This window comes from Mesocricetus auratus, unplaced genomic scaffold (genome assembly GCF_017639785.1).
Source record: "Mesocricetus auratus isolate SY011 unplaced genomic scaffold, BCM_Maur_2.0 Super-Scaffold_100045, whole genome shotgun sequence".
Taxonomy (NCBI): domain Eukaryota; kingdom Metazoa; phylum Chordata; class Mammalia; order Rodentia; family Cricetidae; genus Mesocricetus; species Mesocricetus auratus.
The window spans coordinates 7979407-7998712 of NW_024429222.1; the positions used below are offsets into that span (position 1 = coordinate 7979407).

Sequence of the window (19306 nt, forward strand, 5' to 3'; positions counted from 1 at the left end):
GCTATCAGGCTGTGACTCTTGGTGACAGGGAGCAGCACACAAAATGAGAGGTGACCGTTCATAGTCTTTCCACTTTGCGCTAATTAAATTACCTGCACTTTAACTGAGAGATTAGAGCTGATATTAGACATACAATCAATCTGGCTATAGATTTCTTTTCTAGATGGCCCATAGTAGGCATTTAATACACTTGAAGCCAAGTGGCCAGTTGAGCGAGAACCCGGACGAACGCCGACCACCGCACTGTGTAGCTCTTGATTCCGGCTTTAGGTTTCTTTGGAAGAGCATGCGTGGGCTTTGTGTTGAGGCTCGGGGTGGATCCGGGGAGGTGGATGTGAGGGCGGGAGGTGGGATTCCATCTTGACCCCTGCTATTATCACCCTAGCAAACCCTCAGATCACCAGGCACCTTTCAGCTCAGTCAGCCCGCCCTTTAGGTTTGGTGTTGCAGACAAACAATGGAAGAGAAAATATTCTCCCAGTTTTGGCCAGCATGGCTGTCAGCTGGACCAAGAGAGGAAAACCACTGCTGTGTACACTCAGGAAAGAAAGCAAAGCCGACCACTGGGCAAGTCTCCATCAGCTGTGCAGAAAAGGAGGCTGCTCAGCAAGCAACACACAGCCGCTGCCTTCCCCTTGCTTCGCTTAAGTTCTTCCTGGACACTAACTTACTTTCCAATCAGCCATCCTGTTTTCAGAAAAAAAAATCCTTGGGCCAGGTGACATGACTCAGTAGGCAAGGGGCACCTAGTGCCAAGCCTGACAACCTGAATTTGATCCCAGGACCCTTATGGTAGAAGGGGGAGAATGGATTTCTCCAAGCTGTTATCCAACCTCTACATACATGCTGTGGGTGCCCACATACCCAAACAGTAAATAAATATGTGTAGTTAAAAGCTGAAGTCTGTGAAAACAAACCACAGTAGGAACTGGAATACAAGCCATTATGAAAGTTCAAGGGTTGGTATTCTAGTACAAAGATTGATCTTTCCACCAACCTACTTCTCAGGTTGGAAGGAGTCTAGGAAGTTGTAACATTTCTTTCTTTCAAAAAATTAACTCTCTGTGAAAATGCATCTTTTTGTGTTAAATCTGTTCTTGGGTTTGCCGAGCACACACACACACGGTGTCCACTGGAGCCTCATCCCCTGTGCTGGCTTGTGTTACTTTTCTGTCACTATGACTAAATATCTGACAGGAGTTTAAGGGAGGAATGATTTCTTTTGGCTCATATTTAGACTGGGCAATCCATCAGGTGGGGGAGGCTGAGAGAGTGTGGGGATGTGGGAGAGCTTGTCACAGGCCAAAAGCAGGGAGCTCGGGCTGGAAGCAGGGCTCATACTCCATGCCACTAATGCCCTATCTAGGACCCACGTCCAAAATCTTACAGCTCACACACACACACACACACACACACACACCCGAATATGCCACCAGATAGATGAGAATCAGATATCCAAATATGTGAGCTGTGGGGAATATTTTTACATCCAAACCATGATCACTTTTGAGAGAAGTTAGGCAGGGGTCATTGTTTTCAGTTGCAAAACAGGTTCCGAGAAGAAAGGTGTATTGCCCGTGGTCACAGAGCTGGAAAAGTAGGGTTTTTCCAGATAGATGCCCACTGGGGTCTTTAAAGACCATTAAAAGCAACAGGCACTTTAGAGCAGTCATCTTCTGACTTTTAGACAAGTCTCAAAGTGTGTCCCCAAGATCAGCAGCATGAGCAGTACCAGGAGCTGGCTGGTGAGTAATTTCTTCATCCTGCTCTTGACATTCTGAAGCCAGATCTGGAGATGGGCTTCAAACCTGCATTCAAACACCTCCGGGATTCTGGTCCATGTTCAGATTTCAGAGCCTCTGTGCTGGAGGGTGGTGGTAGTGTGTGAGTTTGCTTAAGGGCAGGCACCAAAAATTTGAGCTCATCATCTCCCAATCCTTTTAGTGAAGGCCAGAGTCCAAAGCGCTGAAAAGCTTGTTATGACTCAAAGCTAAGACAGCTTTGGCTCTGAGAACACAGGAATAAAGGCCTGCTCGCTCACTCGCTCGCTTGCTGGCTCTCAAAGCCTGGCCCCGAATCCTCTGCCTCTCACACACCATCAGTGCAGAACTGAGCCCAACTCAGCCGCCCGGCTGGTTATATTCTGGAACAGGGTGACCAGTTATTCTGATCCTGTAATCTTTGGAAAACAAAGAGCCTGGATGTCTGGGGTGAGCAGAGGGGGCCATGGGGTTCTCGTTTCATCTGTATCATGCTTGGCAGACTCTGAATATGGCCGTATGTTCCTTCCACTACCCACATTTTCTCCCTCTGGGATTTAAGCGTCCTGCTCAGGGACATATTAATATGCAACGAAAACAAATACAACCAAAAAGATGGGAAGTACAAGAGTCAAAGGCAACAGTGATTATGAAAGTTGAGAGAACAGGATATATATTTTTTTAAACTGGGGTCTGAGTCTGGAGTTTTGCAAATGCTAGGCAAGCAATCCATCACTGAGTTATACCCCAGTTATTTGTTTGTTTGTTTGTTTATTTATTGAGAAATGGGGTTTTACTACATTGCCCAGGCTGGCTTAAACTCATAATGCTTGGTTTAAGCCTAGTGTATCCCTAGTTACAGGCACAAAGAATAGGTTCACATCCCCACCCTCACATAGATTCTGAGGCATCAGGGGCACGGAGAAGACAGGCACCCAAACTCTCCCATCTGTCCTGTGCTGCAATGGCTCAGCACAGAAACTCTGGGAGCAACACAGACTTCCAGAGATACTGTTGAGGCGAGAGGCAGCAGACGGGAGAGAAAGCAGCACTTTCTCGAGGCATGGCCGTGCAGGACAAAGGGGACAGACACCCCACGGGTGGGAGAAAGCAGGGCTTCTGCTGACAGCCAGTTCTCAAACTGAGCTTGGCTGGGCACAGTAGCCTCATTTTAACACTTGGCTCAAGTCAACAGTGTCATTTTAAAAGGCAAATTTTCAGGTACTGATTAAAAATAAATCAGAGCCAGGTGTGGTAGAATATGCCCTTAATCCCAGCTATCCGGACACTGAAGCAGGGAGACAGTGAGTTTAAGGCAACTTAAGGAAACACTGTCTCAAATTAAAACGCACAAGAAAGGATTGGGGATGTAACTTAGCCATGGGCCCACCTGGTAGCCGTCTCCCCTCCTCATGTTTCCTACCTGACCTCAGCAAACATTGGTGCGAATGCGGCCTAACAAAAGCTGCCTCTGGGTTTATGACATCTGACATCTAAAGCCCAGGTATGTTGTACTTCAGGCTAATATGGAATTATTGTCTTCAGGGCAGTTGTGCGCTAGGGAGCAACTGGCATAGAGAAATGGGTGTCCAAATGGGGAATCTTCAAAAGATAGATCATATTCAAGTCTAAAAATCAGTGACCTAGTAAATGCTCATATCAGCAATGCAACAAGATAGAAATGCAGTAAGTTAGACAATTGCAGTTTTTACGAAAAGTTATTCTAATTATTCAAAAATCTTTAGATTTGTTTGTTTCTTGCCTGCCCATCATGTAATTATAAGCACCACACTTTGACTGGATCTTAACATTCCTCCAAAAGCCAAAGGGTTGAAGGCTTAGCCCTCAGGCTGCCGCTGCTGGGCAGGGGTGGAAACACTGGAAGGGGAGCCCTGATGAGAGGTTTGAGGTCATTGGAGGAATGTCCTTGAAGGGGATCATGGGGCCTCAGACCCTTCCTCTTGTTCTTTCAATTCCTAGGCCCAAGGAGAGTTGTTTGCTCCACTCATGATGTACTGCTAGAAGCTCAAAGTAACAGGACCAGTGTTCTGTGGCTGGAAACTTCCAAAGCCATGAGCTTGGCTAGATCTGCTCTCCTAAATGGCTGATCATGTCGGGTCTTCGCTATAGCAACTGAACACTGATTAAGACGTCCTGTGCTCTGGTCTCTGCTGTATATGACCGATACCTTCAACACTCAAGTCACTTACCAAATGTTGTTGGATAAATTCCATTATATGTATTGAGAGTTTATGGATGCAAGTATTTTTAGCATCTTAAAAATATGAAGTTCCCAGAGCATCCCCAAGAAGGAGTTATTGGGAAGTTTTTTCTTATTTTGTATAAAGGATGGAACCTAGAGTCTTGTGCATGCTAGTCAAGCATTCTAACTCCGAGCTGGATCTCAGCTCTCTATACATATTTTTTTTGAAACTAGATATTGCTAAGTTTCCCAGGCTGGACTTGAACTTGAGACCTTCCTAGTCTGTCGTGTAGCTGAGATTACAGGTATGCATCACCATCTAGTTCACCATATTGTTTAACTGATGAGGAAACTGAATCAAAGGACAGCTGACCATCATGCTCAGCATTGTCCAGATGCTGCACAGAACAGCTGGGATGCAGGGAAAGGCACTCGTATGTATGCTGAGATATGTCCATCATGTACTCCTCCCCCCCTGCAGACTGTTATTGTGGCTGTATTTCTAAGGCAGGAACTAATAAACCAAGGGCCCCTGGAGCCAGGCTGGGCCTTGGAATCTCTTTTTCTCTTTTTGATACAAAGTAGGAACTCACCAAGAGCCTGTTGAATCTGTTATTAAAATTGTTATTTGTCTGAGAATAAAAACAGAAAGGCTGTTAAAGAGACCCTGCAAGCTAATGAAAAAGCAAGTTGTTATAAAGATGGAGATCCTCTCACAGTTCCGTTTCTGTTTCCTTTCTTTCATCGCTCAGCATTTATAGGTTCCTGTTTTCCCATATATAAAACTTGGAAATTTTTTGTTTTACTACATCCTTTCACAAGGACCTTCAAGGGGCAAAATGTGCTAGAAAAAAAATGCAAACCATGTAAATATTTATAAAGCTGAAGTTAGTTTACAAGTTCAGAGGGTTGTTTTCTATGCATTATCTCTTTGTTCCCAATGAGGAATGCCATTAGAAAAGTAACAGCTCTTAGAGCCACCAAAAGGAGCAGAGAGAGGCTAGTGCCAAAGATGCCAGAGATGGAGCCAAGGCTGAGCCCGCCTGTTTCTTCTTCTAAGTCAAGGGGAACAGAGGGACCAGAGCCACTGGGGAAAATAGGCTCTACCTCCAGATAACCTTTGTGTATTGGTCAAGGCTCGCACCTGGCCAACCACCCCTTCAAGTGAAGACCAGAGGGAAGGCTCCCCAGAATCTGTGACAAGCGGAAAGTAAAGAGGGAGAATGTCTTAAGAAAGGGGCATGCCAGGTGGTTCAAAGAATGTTCCAGAAACGGCCAAGCGTGCCATCCATGTCAGAGGACAGATGCTGGCAGAGAGATGGAAAGTAAAGGGAATCTGGACTTTGAACATCTTAAAGTACTTCCCTTTGAATTATTGGAAGTACACAAACTTTCCTTGGTGGCCAGTGAATATATAAAGTCCTGGGTTTGCATCCCAAAACAGCCTCTTTTTTTGTTTCTTACGTCTGAATTACACACCGGTCTGGTTGCCTCATGGCTAGAGAGAGGTCATAACTGAGAGGTCTCAGCCTAGCCTGAAGCCAAGCTGTGAGGTCTGATGGTCCCCAGAGTGCAGCTCCTGCTGAGACCAGACTGAGCCAGAGCAGAGGAGCAGAGAAAGGACCCTGCTGCCACGGCACCGTCTCCCTCGTGAAGGGCAGGGCTTCCTTCTCCTTGATGAGTTTCTTGTTTTCAGTTTGGGATTGGATCTTACACCCCAGGCTGGCCTCTACCTTGCTGTGTGGCAGAAGACGTCCTTGAACTTCTGATTCTCGAGATTCCATCTCCTTAGTGCTGGAATTATAGGGTCTCCCCCACCAGGTTTACTGCTGTGTTTACAGGAAGGATTTGTTCATTCTCCACGCTCGCTTGGGCTGGGTGTAATTGGGCACCCATCATCTTGTTTGCAAGACTGACACTTTCTAGTTCTCGAATCACCTTTGAAGTGTCTCTTTGAGGCCTGTCCTCCCAGACTGGGAAAGATAATGGCTTTCCTGTAGGACTCCAGCTGGCATTACCCAGCCTGACAAAGCTTCCCAGTCATCAATAAGGCTGGCTTTTGTGTTGCTGCTATTGAAATCCATAGTCTAAGAAACAGATTCATTCACAAGGAAACAGACAGCTACTAACCAGTAGACGGGAGGCAACAAATGATCGTGTTTTAATACATTATTTATTGCCTGTTCAATTCAAACATCTTTCTTGTGCAGCTCATCAGTTCAGCAACACTGAAAGCCTCTTATTCACTTGCTGCTGTATCAATACAGACAACAAAGGCGTCCTGATACTACCGCAGCAGTCACTGATTACCGGAGAACTTTTTGGTTTTTGCCTTTAGTATTCTGTTTGGAGCACTCTTTTTCTGGGTCAAGCCATTTCAGGGGTGGAAACACGCTTCTTCCGTTCTCAAGCACACATGGCAGCATTCTGTATGTTGGGAGGATATGGGTTTGAACACCGGCAGGTGTATGAACTCCCAGCATGCTGGGGAGACGTATTTGTCTTGTTGTTAACTGAGATGTGCGTGACTTGGCTTTTGCAAATGTTTCCTTTCGGACTCTCCAAGATCCAGCTAAGGCTTTGTGTCCCTTAGCAAGGCTGTGCACACCTGGCCATTTTCAAAGTGCTGGAGGCTGGCCTGGGACCCATCGTCTCAGGCTCCTTAAAGGCCAGGGCTCTTTCTATTTGCCATGGCGGATGGGGTGGAGCCATTGCTGTGCTATAGCAGTCATGACTGCCATTTATAAAGCCACCTGTCCTAATCTGAGGAAAGACCCTTTATGCACACACAAATGTATGTCCCTCCTCTTGGTTTATGGACCTCTCCTTTGTGCTGTGTAGAAACCATTGAGGGATGTTCAGAATCCAAACTTTGTCACACATTATTCCTCTGAGTAATAATGGATTTGGGAGTCTCAATCTAAAGTTCACTGGTAGGAATGAGTGAACCTCGCTCCTCTTACGTGCATGTAACAATGGCCCCTGTCAACATCTGTCAATAAAAATGCATGTAGGGGAGAATAGTATTAGGTATACTCAATTCCATGTCATAAAAGAGTGATCCATATAGTCACCACCATGTTTTGTACATAGAAACATATCCCTACCCCTATAAGATGTGTAAATATACACAGGAAAGTGCACAACTGTCATTTGGGACCCAGGAAAGATAAAACAAAGTTAAGGGTTTCAGTTTATTCCAAGTGCATATTTTAGTTTTGGTAAAGGAGTTAATCCTTTCAGAGATTTGTGACACAATTAGGGATCTAATTACTTAAATTCCTGGTACCAAGTAGGTGATTTCTACCTGATCTTCAAAGCCCAGGCTCCCCCAGACCAAGATGTACAACCTTGACCAAGTCAGTATCAAGCAAGTGATTTAGCAGCTAGTGAGTTAAGAGATATCCTAAAACTATTTTCCAATCATGGTGTCTGGGAACCCAGGGAAGAATCTAGTCATGGGTGTACATTTATTTAATAGAGATTGAAGAAAATCACTTGAAATCTAAGAGCGTTGATATTCTAATTAAAGGATAGATTTAGCTTATAAGAAAAAGTATCTGGCTGGGCGTTGTTGGCACACGCCTTTAATCCTTTAATCCCAGCACTCAGGAGGCAGAGGCAGGCGGATCTCTGTGAGTTGGAGGACAGCTTGGACTACAAAGTGAGTTCCAGGATAGCTTCCAAAACAATACAGAGAAACTCTGTCTCGAAAAACCAAAAAAAGAAAGAAAAGAAAAAGTATCTGGATTTCAGGAGAATATTTTTTCACTTAATCAGAAGCACTTGAAAGAAAAGGGAAGCACATTTGCATATAATGGCAACTACATTTCTGATAATAAAGTCCATGAAATGCTTTCTGTACCAATCAGAATAGGCAGCTGGAAACCTTCCTCTCTGAAAATAAGACAGTTATTCAATGAGTACGTTCACAGGAAAGCTTTCTCATTTTCTTTCATGAAAATAGTAGATTCTGGACAGGTGGTGGTGGCGCACACCTTTAATCCCAGCACTCGGGAGGCAGAGGCAGGCGGATCTCTGTGAGTTCGAGGCCGGGCTGGACCGACAGCCTCCAAAACAATACAGAGAAACCCTGTCTCGTAAAACCAAAAAAAATAAAAAAAATAAAAAATAGTAGATTCTGGAAGTTTAAAATAACTGTTGATAAATATATGGTATTTGCAAAAATTATTTTAGCATATCCATTTATGGAGGCTTTTTAGAGGACTAAGCTCTGCTTTTGACTTTTAGTGCCCTTTCTCATTTGAGTAGCAGTAGAAGGAAGCGATCTGCCATTTGAATTAGCTAATTGCGAAATATGGAATATGTATAAACCTTGAATGATAAAATATTTGGATTAATAAAACAGAATGTAAACACTCTAGAACATTCAAAAATTACTATTCTTGAATCCAGAAAAAAAGTTCATTTGGTGACATATAACATATTAAAATATGTGGTTAAAAAAGAGAAATAGCAGAGACTGAACTGATTAACTCACAATTCTATAATTTATGGAAACAAGGAAAACATCAGAGGGTAAGTTTAAGCTGCTTTGAAGACACATACTTTCCCTTTGTTTTCTGATATGTTCTTTCCAAATATTCTGAAAATTTAAGAAGTGTGTGTTTCAGGTACTTATGGCTAAGTTTTGATATTTGAGTTATTCCCTATTTTCATCTTTCCAAAAATAGTTTATATTTTAACTCTTTTAATTTAGGATGTTAAAGGGGTCCTCAAAAAATGATTCATTGAACCTAGTGAATGTCAATGAATATTTACTGTATAATGAGATCTGAGGCTAACAACATTAAAACTTCAAGTCAGAATGGAAATACGTTTGCTAACTTTTTCCATATAAACAATATTTCAATGTGTACAGAAGTGTTTAGTTCCTCAGTTTTGTGCTACATATGATTTGAAACAGTCTGACCCAGATTGAACCAGTTGGAACCAGTCAGACCTGGATTGAACTGGTAAGAATCAGCTGGAATCAAATTGAACTGGTCTGAACACATCTGAACCTGATGGAACCTGTTGAACCAGAATTTACTGGTTGAAACCTGTCTGAACTGAATTGAACTGGTCTGAACTGGATTGAACCAGTCTGAACAAGATGAAACCGGATTGAACAGGTTGGAAATGATCCCTCCACAGTAACCACATCCACAAATCAAGTACCTGGGAATAAACCAACCAAGGAAAAGAAAGACCTCTACAATGAAAATTTTAAGACACCAAAGAAAGAAATTGAGGAGGAAACTAGAAGATGGAAAATCATCCCATACTCATGGTTTGGTAGAGTTCATAGTATGAAAATGGCCAGCCTAGCAAAAGCAATCTATGGATCAAATGCCACCCCAAGCAAAGGTCCAAAGTCATTCTTGACAGACAGAAAAAAAACTATCTCAAAACGTGCCAGGAGGTACACAAGATAAGGACAACCAATGCAATCTGAACAGAATGAATACTGCAGGAGGTGTGGTCACACCAAATTTTAAATTGTACCACAGAACCATAAGCATATAGCAGCAAAACACTGGCACAAAAATAGACACATAGGCAGATGGAATGAATGAGGACCCACTTATAAGTCCACATAATTACAGTCACCTCATTTTTCACAAAAGTGCCTAAAATGTACCCTGAAGAAAAGACAGCACTTCAGCAAGTGGTGCCGGGAAACTGCACATCTTCCATTCTGCCACACTATGCTCTCGGGGGTACCATGGATGGATGCTGATCTCCTCTGGGGAAGCAGATGACACATCCATCATGCCTGGCACACTCTGTCCCCTTGATGGACTGACTCAGCAGCAAAGGTCACAGATTACAGGACCTTGGAAGCTGACTTTCTAGTCCAGCCCTTGGTGGTTTTAAAAGTTCTAGATCTCCAAACAAAGCTAAATGCAGACAAATTAAGAAACAGCTCCACATTTTACCCAAAGAACAAATCAACTGTGCCAAAACTTGGGTAATACCTGTATTCTGATTGGACCTGAGGTCTGCCCCACAGGAGAGAATTTCATGCCTGGTACTGTGACCCTAGTCAAGAGCCCATGGATTTGAAGGTCACAAACCCTAGTGTGTTGCAGCAGCTTTTCTTGCCAGTACCTGCAATGCCACCCTTCTCAGGCCCAAATAAACACGCTATATTAATTATAAAACTGTTGGTTGATGACTAGGGCTTATTTTTTGGCTACCTGTGTCTTAATTATTAACCCATTTCTATTAAGCTATGTATTTCCATGTAGTCTTGGCTTACCGGAGAATGCCTGGACCTGCTACTCCTTTGTAGCCTACATGGCAACTATGTTTGGAGGGCTCTCTCTACCAACCTTTCTCAGAATTCTCTTTGTCTTCTAGTCCTACCTATCTTCCTGCCTTATTGGCCAACAGTGCTTTTCTTCATCAATCAATAAGAGAAACATATATACAGAAGGACATCCCCCATCACTAGGGTAGACCCTTTGTTGTTTTATTAAATGGCCATCCTGTCAAGTGGTCTTCTGAACATCTATGTTTATACCCACAGACCCAGGCTGCTCTCAGTCTTGATCAGTAGGCAACAGTCAATAGAAAGACGCAGAACTGGTCAAAGTGTTAAGAATAAGAGATTGGGTGCTCATCTTACTTAGGGTTTCCATTGCTGTGAAGAGACACCATGATCACAGCAACTCTTATAAAGGAAAACATTTAATTGGGGGTGGGGTGGGGGCTCACTTACAGTTTCAGAGGCATTATCACCATGGCAGAGTATGGTGGCATGCAAGCAGATGTGGTTATTAGAGAAATAGCTGAAAGTCCTACATCTTGCAGGCAACAGGAAATCAACTGAGACAGTGGGCAGCATCCTGAGCATAGGAAACCTCAAATCCGGCCCCCACAGTGACACACTTCCTCCAACAAGGCCATACCCACTCCAACAAAGTCACACCTGTTAATAGTGCCCCGCCCACACATTGCTGTTCTTTTTCTTTTAAACTTTTTAAAATTACATTTTAACTTTTGAGTGGCATGTGTAATGGTGCTTGTGCGGAGGTCGGAGGACAACTTGTGGAAGTTTGCCCTCTCCTTCTGGATCCCAGAGATAGAATTTACATCCTCAGACTTAACAGCAGGTACCTTCACTCTTTGAGCTGTCTTGCTGCTTTATGCCCTTGTGTCTCTTATACGCAGACACCAGAGGGTGCTGTCATGCAACTCTGAGTCTTCCATTTGGCTGAGCCAAAAGTCTTCCCTGAGTCCATCTCCCATACAGAAAAATCCCAGATCTTAATTGTGAAGAAGAAGAAGGCCTCATGCAATAGTCCCAACCCACCCCTTACCTCTTGATCCTTACCTGCTATTCTTGGTCTCTTGACACGCTAATGTCCCCCCAGATGACAGACGTCTTTATTACTTTTGTACCTTTCTGTCCCTCTACCTGTGACATTTCCCTCTGTGTATCTGTGTGGTGACTAACATGCCTGTCTTCTTCAAGTTGTTGTTCAAGTGTCAACTTCTCAGGAGTCATCTCAAGCTTCCTTACCAAAATTACTACCCACCCCACTTCTGGTCCCTTTTCCGTACTTCTCTCTTCTTTAATGCACTTACCACCTTTTAGTGTCCCAACTGTCTTCATTTCTCTCTGCTTTATCATTCTTCCTCATGTGAGAGGAAAGGAAGAGATGGGTCTATTTTCTCACAATCACATCCCTCAGCTATCTAGCAATGCTTCAGAGGGAGCTACTAGTCACATGGAAGAAAGCCGATTTAGATTTTTGAGGATATGTTAGTCAGGGTTCTCTGGAGAAATAGACTCAATTGTGTTTATATGAACATAAGAAAATACAGTATGAGGGATAGGCAAACGTGACTATAAAGGCTAAGAAGTCTCATGCTCTGCACATGAAAGCAGGGGCCCAAGAGAACTAGAGATATAGTGTTAGGCTAACCTTGATGGCCTAAGAAACCAGGAACTGATTATTCAAGTCAGAATCTGAAGGCTAGAGCAATGCAGCGCTAGTAACTAAGGGTAAGAGAAGCTGATGTCACTGGGCAAGCAAGAATGAGCAAGTGCATCATACTTGACTTCCTCTGCCCTTCTGTTGTCTGTGATCCTTGACAAGTGCATGGTGGTGCCTACATCCATCATATAGGTTGTCCTTAGTCTACTGATTCAGAAGCCAGTCTCTTCCAGGAAATCCCTCACACATAGCTCATGTTTTGCTCAAGATGATCTCAGAAGTAAAGAGTAATGGCCAGACTCTGAGAAAATGGGAACAAAAGAGAGGTAGAGGGAAGATGGTTAATGGAATCAGGGGTGCAGCTAAATAGAAAGAGTCAGAGCTAACATTGTAACACAAAGTGGGGGATGTATGGTTGACAACAATTAATAGTGTTTTTCAGAATAGCTAGCAGAGGAGACTTTGAAAGTTCCCAACAGGGAGAAACAATCAATGTTTGAGGTGATAGAATGACAGCTCCCCTGAGTAATTATTGCAAATACTGCGCCCTGTAAGAAGAATGTGTCAACAGATAGAAGGAGTAGTCAAAGAAATGTTTTTATCAGCTATCTGGGCATCTATGAGCCCAGTCAAGTTAGCACATCTAACCATCGCAGACATTAAGCAACAAAAAGTAAGCACAAAGAGCAAAACAGCAGTTGCTGCTTACCTGAAAGGGTCTCAGGATTCAGAACCACAAACTGGAAACCTGCAAGAACCAGAAATCTTAGGTCCACAGGGGAAAAAAATCATAGCATGCTATGACTGTGATTTCCTTTATCGTTGCTCATACATTCAAAACTTAATGCCTGAAGAGCTGAGGTCTAATGACAGTCACCACTACCAAGGCCAGAGCTCAGAGAAGCTGGGGACTCCTTTTTGGAAGGGAAATTTGTATGCTGCACAGAATAAATAGAATTAAACATCTGGCCTCTCTGTGTCATTGTTTTAACTGAAGTAAGTAGAGTTGCCAGGAAGGTCAGCTCTTTTCAAAAGATGAGGAAGAAGAAATTTGATGGGAGATGTCATTCTGAAATCTGTCTCTTATTGATTGTTGAATAAAGCACTGTTGGCCAATAGGAAAACAAGTTAGGTGGGACTAGGAGTCGAGGAGGACTCTGGGAAGGAGAAACACAGGGAGTCACGATGTAGACGACATAGGGGTAAGAAGTCCGGACCCTTTCTCCGGTAAGAGAAATACTTAGATTAACAATTATGGAGTAAATACTTAAGTCAGAGATACCCAGTAAGGAACCAAGCAAACCGCCAATAGCTTCACAATTAATATAGCCTCCTGTGTGTTCTTTTAGGACTGATGTGGCTCTGGTACCAGGCTGGTGGGAAGGCTTCTCTCTACAGAGATTAATAATAATAATAATAAACCCAAATGCATGAATGTATTTCATTGTTCACTACACAGACTTTACAACAGGTTCTTAGTCACATCAAAGGTACCCAGTTTGACTCACAAATAAAGTGCAAATTGAACTGAGACTGGAACAGCATATCTTACTTGTCATTTTAGCAAAAGTCCCCAGTGATTTCATCAAGTACCACTCTAGTTGTTATTATGAAGGTATTTTCTAGACATGATTAAAAGACTGGCCCTTGACTTTAAGGCTGAGCTGGTAGGTCTGATTTTATCAGGCGAAATGTCTGAAGAGCATAACTGAGGTTTCCAGGGGAAGAAAAAAGTTCCACATGTAGATAGCGGCTTCTGCTAGAGCTCAGGAATTTCCCTGTCCTCCTCACAGACTGCCCTCCAGATGTGGGTGGGACTTGCCTAGCCAGTCCCCACACTGCATAGGTAGTTCTTTGCAAGAAAACTACACACACACACACACACACACACACACACACACACACACACACACACACACACACACACACAATGTCTCTGGTTGAACAGGGACTGACTGGGGAGGAGCTGAAGAGATGACACAGCTGTTAAGAACACTCACTGCTCTTCTACAGGACCTGAATTTAATTCCCAGCACCTACACAGTGGCTCATAACCATTTGTAACTCCAGTTGCAGGGGATCCAACGCCCTTGAAGCCCTCTTCTGGACTTTTTGGGCACCAGGCATGTGCATGGTACATAGACAGACATGCAGGCCAAACACCCATACACATAAAGTAAAAATAATACATTTTTTAAAACTTGGAAAAGAACTATGTTGAGAATGTCTTCCCACTCTACGTGGGCTCCATGTTTATCAAGGTCTCTTCCTTCTAAAACTGGGAGCTCTGTTGGGATTAGCAACAGGTTCTAAGATGGGCCCATAGGGTACTTGCCTCTGTGACTTGCTAACCAAATTTAGGATTTGTCAATGGGCATGAAATGTTCATAAGCAGTTGCTTTGATGATGCTTCACAAACAAAAAGAGGGGCCCTGGGGGAGTAAGGAAGGTTGGGGAGGGGCTGGAATTTTATCCTACCTTCTCATGTGTTCCTATTTGGGAAAGAAAATCTAGTAAATCCCTTGGAGCTCTGAGAATCAGACAATACCAGGCTTCCAGCTGGACACTGTAGAAGCCAAGTGCCACACCCCACTGCAAGACTCAGTGGGGTCCAGGACTTCCCATTTTCAATAAGTCTGAGTGATGCTGAGGATTGTGGGTATGGGGGCTGTACCCTCACCAGTGTTAAGGCAACAACTGAATGAGAAAGATGCTGACAGTCCATGGTTTATTAGGCTAAAACAGGCCTGCCTGGATCTCACACTCCTCTGCATCTCTTCTCTGAACCTAGGAAGTTGACATGAACTTCTAGAGATGCCTGACCACTCTAGGATGAGGTAAGAGGCTCCAGAGTCATCATCACTTTGAAACTATTTTGAAGAAGACCCACCTCAGTGTCCCTAGATTATAGTCACTGATGTGAGACACAATCTCGACATTTCCTAGCCAGACATCTTGGCAGATGATTTAACCTCTGTGCTCCTAATTTCCTCATCTACGAATGGGAAGAACAAGAATTAGCTACTTCCTGGACTGTAGTCCATGAACATGGTATGCACAAAGTGGTGGCTCATAGAAAGCAAGAGAATTAGTCTACAAAAAATAAATAAAAATAAAAAGGTACAAATGAGGAGGTTACAATACAAGAACTACACACAGAAGAGTATAAAAATGTTCAGGTACTCAGAGAGGAAACTGCACCTCTGGAGGTCAGAGAGATCCACAGCTTGCAGGATGGCCACCCTGGAAGGAGCTACTGTAATCACAGAAGGGATAAGACGCTGCCAGGGATTCTGTGTCAGTGAAGGATGGAGGAGGAGGAGGGGGGAGAGGGAGGAGGAGGGGAAGGAGAAGAGGGAGAGGGAGAGGGAGAAGGAGGAGGAGGAGGAGGAGGAGGAGGAGGAGGAGGAAGAAGAAGAAGAAGAAGAAGAAGAAGAAGAAGAAGAAGAAGAAGAAGAAGAAGAAGAAGAAGAAGAAGAAGAAGAAGAAGAAGAAGAAGAATTATGCTGGTATCTCTTTCTTCCCACGGCTGTTCTTCTGCAAGGTCTCCGATTAGCAATAGCAGAGAGCAAGAAAACCAGCTACAGTGTGGTCCAGTGTGCAGGAGTCTACCTCGCACAGGGTAGATCAGAGAGAGAAACACAAGCAGTGGCAAGTGGAGGATCTGGAACACAGTGTTGAATAGGTGTGTGGTTGCTACTGGATGAAGATTTACACCAGTTTCTTGGAGATTTCAATTTAGGCTTGTGGTATATTTTCGATCTTAAGCATATTTCATATCTCAGGGGATGCTTGCTCCAACGCTCCCAAACACCATGTCACTTGGAGGACAAGTTGCACAAGCACTCTAGTCATTATCAAAGTGTGGGAGAATCTGTGCTGTGGCAGACTTGAATACTTTCTCTCTGCCCAGTGCAGCATTCCTGGAAGTGACTTCTCCCTTAGAACGGGAAGCCAGTTCAGTCACTTGGATCCGACATGCTGAAATTAGCATTTGGTCTATTGATCAGGTAGGTGTTACATGGGTGTGTCAGGTGGGGAAAGACACATCTAGCACACCCAGAACAGCAAACATTTGTGATATGTTGGCTTTTTCTTATTTATATCATGCAGCAATAAACGTGCTTGCTGTTGTTAAGTCCCCAAGCCATATCCCTTTCAGAAGCAATCAGCCTGGCTGAGCCAAGAGCCCAAAGGGAGGCTCTTTTCCTGGAGTGGTGTAGAAAAGCCTGGAAACCTGGAGTCTCTCTGAAATACTGTATCAAAGGCCCAGCCCAGCACACAGGGCAGTAGGTATACGAGGCCTGCCTCTGAGAATTCTCCAAGGAGGCCTCAAGGAGCCAAGGCACACTTAAGAGGAGCCAAGGCACACTTAAGCCTGCCTCCAAAGAACCCAAAGCTCATCCCAGGCTTGCTTTGTCTGTTTAGCAAACTCACTGCACACCTCACCCGTCTTTGCGCCTACCGTCTAGGAGGGTCTTTGAAATGTATTTTCTCCTTTTAGCCTGCTGTATTTTTAATGTCTGAGTGAAAGAACAAAGGAAGGCGAACACCAGACAAGATCGTTTCATTCCTCCATGAGCCGCAGTGTAGCTCCGCTCAAGCTCAGCTAACATCAATGTTTTAAAATTCCGTCTTTGCTAGGGAACCGGTGCTGGGGTTAGTCATCCACGCCCAAGTCAAGGCCCTGTTTCTGCCTTTCATTTGGGGACATAAAAGGCCCGTGCATCAATCATTAACAATCTATTAACACTAGCAGCTCAGAGAGGTTTTCCTGGTATGGTCAACCTCACTGGAATAAATTCCTGCTGCCCAGCTGGCCATCTGTCCGTGTGATCCGCCCGTACTGGCTGTTTTCAGCTTTGAAAGGGCTTGCTGACTCCTCTTTCATCTCTCCCTGAGTAATAGATACCTGGTAGGCTGGCTCTCCTCCTCCCCCACTGTCAGCTTCCCCACCTGCCTCCCCAGACTTCTGGCTTGAAGAACGGCTTGCAGGAACACTGACACTATTGATTGTGTGTAAGTGGCATGTGGGGCTGCTGGACGTCTACCTGGATTTGCAGGCAAGAGGATAGGGCTGGTTCATCTACGTGCAGCAGAGCGGGGAGGGTCTTGGAGGGCTCCGCTTGGTGCTCCGCACTTAATTGGTTTGCATTTGAAGCAGCACCAGTGGGCAGGAAGAGGTCTAGCTCATCAGTCAGAACCTGCTTTGGAAAAGGCTGGTGGACTGGACGCACATCTGGAAGTTCTGCAAGACCTGGAGAGTTTTGGTCTACACCTTCCTTTCCCCCTCTGTGGCAAAATACACATGGCACAAAGGTGACCGTTGTGACTGCTTTTAAAGATAGACTCGGAGACGCTGAAGCAGCTCCGCGGCATTGAACCACAGACACCTACAGCTTTCATTAATCTTCTTAAGGCTCTCCATGCATCCTCAGCCAGTAAATCGCCCTGTCTCAGCCCCGACAGTCCTTAAAAACCACTGTTTGACCTCTGTCTGAGTTTAACTACCAGTTTTATATATGTGAAGCCACACAGTATCTGCCCTGTGACTGGCTTCTTCCAATGTGCATGCCAGCATTTTATAATAAATAATTCTATGATAAATAAACCATTTTATTTATAAGTAATTATTTATAATAAGCAAATACTATCTATTTAGTCATTTACTTCACCACATTTTGCATGTCCGATCACTTACCCGTGGATGTCCTGTTGTCTCTCACTTTGGCCGATTGCGAATGTTACTAGAAACAGGTGTGCAGGGACAGTCCTCCAGAATCTCTGCTCTTGATTGTCTGGGTTAGAAACCCAGAGGTAGACCGGCAGAGCACCTGTCAGTTCCGTGTTTAGAATTTTCAGGCTCTGTGGTACTGCTTTCCATATCAGTTTTCCTGTGCCTTACCTACCCCCAGCGCTATGCAGGAGGTCCAAGTTTCCTAGGGATTACTGAAGTGCCAATGCTCTCCCCCAATGCTTTTCTCCCCTCCTCCTCAGGCACCTTAATGGGATGTTTAGCTGAACTCACCCCTCAGCTGCCTCTTGTATGTGATTGATATCTAGAAGCTCTGTGGCATTTCTTTCAAAGTAGAGTCTCATCCTGGTCCAGCTGGTCCCTCCCCAGTATCCTCCATTTTCCTTTTGCCGCAGGGTGCCCTGGCTTTTTCTTCCTTCAAAAACAAAACAAGATTCCGTGGGAGGTGCACATGCCATGTGGTGTGTCCATTTGTCCATTATGGACTAGGGTTGCTTCTGCCTTCTAGATAATGTAAATCATGTTGCTAACAATGTGGGTTCACAAATATCTTCCCTGGCTCCTGCTTTCAATTCCTCTGGACCCGCTGGCAGGTGGGAGAGAAGTTTCTGTATCTTCAGGTAAGTCACGCTTATTTTTTTTTGTTTGTTTTTTTTTTTGAGGAACCACCTTGCCGTTTATTCCCATCTAACTTTCTGTCAGCAACACACAGGGCTCTTGCCAACAGTTGTTACCTTTTCTTGTTATTGTTTGTTTTCATTTTAGTACTGACTTGGATACTGAGTCATCAAATGCCCTCACCAGTGAGGAAGTCACTGGTCTCTGGCCAGCTTTCCTGCCTGGAAGCCATGCAGCTGCTCTCCTCTGACTGTGAGCGTAAGTTCTGACCGCGGTGTTCTTCAACTTTCTGATGGCTGGGTCTCATTTTCTTGGTGCCTGTTTCTTCACCGCACAAATAGGAACAGTGTATTCCTCTCCTTTCTCTCAGAGAGCTGCTGTGGTAGACAAAGGTGTTGCGCACCGGCTGAAGGGCTGGAGAATTATGGAATGAGAAGACTCGGGGTGGTGAAATAAGGCAAGTCTTTGGCCCCAAATCTGATGGATTCCTCCTCCCACCAATCTTTGGAGCTGACCGTGGCAGCCCTTATATTGACTCTTAACGCCTTACACAGCTGAGTTTCAGGTGAGAATCATCCACCTAGCCAAGGACGCAGCACCCACCTGCTCAATAAATACCTGGAGAATAACTAACTTAGCGGAATGGGTGAAACGATAAGAGTAGTGAGTAATAGACAAGCCCTCGCATTAAGTCAAGCCTTGAGAATAGAAAATGTTATCTCTACCACCCGCTGATTCTTCTACCTCGTTTTACATCACCAGCAGCTACTAATTCTTTTTCTTGCCTTCTTTTTCTTTTTTACTTTCTTTGCTTTTTAATTACTAAGGCACCGATAAAATAAATATGCTGAAAGCAATAGTCTAAATCACAACCCTGCCAATGAGATAGGTATGATTAAAGCATACATTTGTTCCAGTTTGGAACTATCTAATTCCAAGCCCAATTTCCCCTTAGTAGAGCAGCTATTTTGTTCATATACGTGATGGATGCCTGTCCCGTTTAAAGCCAAATGTGCTTGCA

The 19306-nt window shown here is 44.2% G+C and overlaps 1 long non-coding RNA gene across 2 annotated transcripts; it reads right to left on the reverse strand.

Moving 5' to 3' along the window:
* Positions 1–1464: 1464 nt before the first annotated feature.
* Positions 1465–18314, reverse strand: LOC110342646. 2 transcript variants are annotated; one of them, XR_002384771.2, is made up of 3 exons: positions 17614–18314; positions 12622–12660; positions 1465–6955 (listed from the first exon to the last, which is right to left on the reverse strand). It is a non-coding gene; the product is annotated as an uncharacterized LOC110342646 (long non-coding RNA). The 2 variants fall into 2 exon arrangements; XR_005873038.1 differs by lacking the exon at positions 1465–6955 and adding an exon at positions 8046–12213.
* Between the last annotated feature and the right edge of the window lie 992 nt (positions 18315–19306).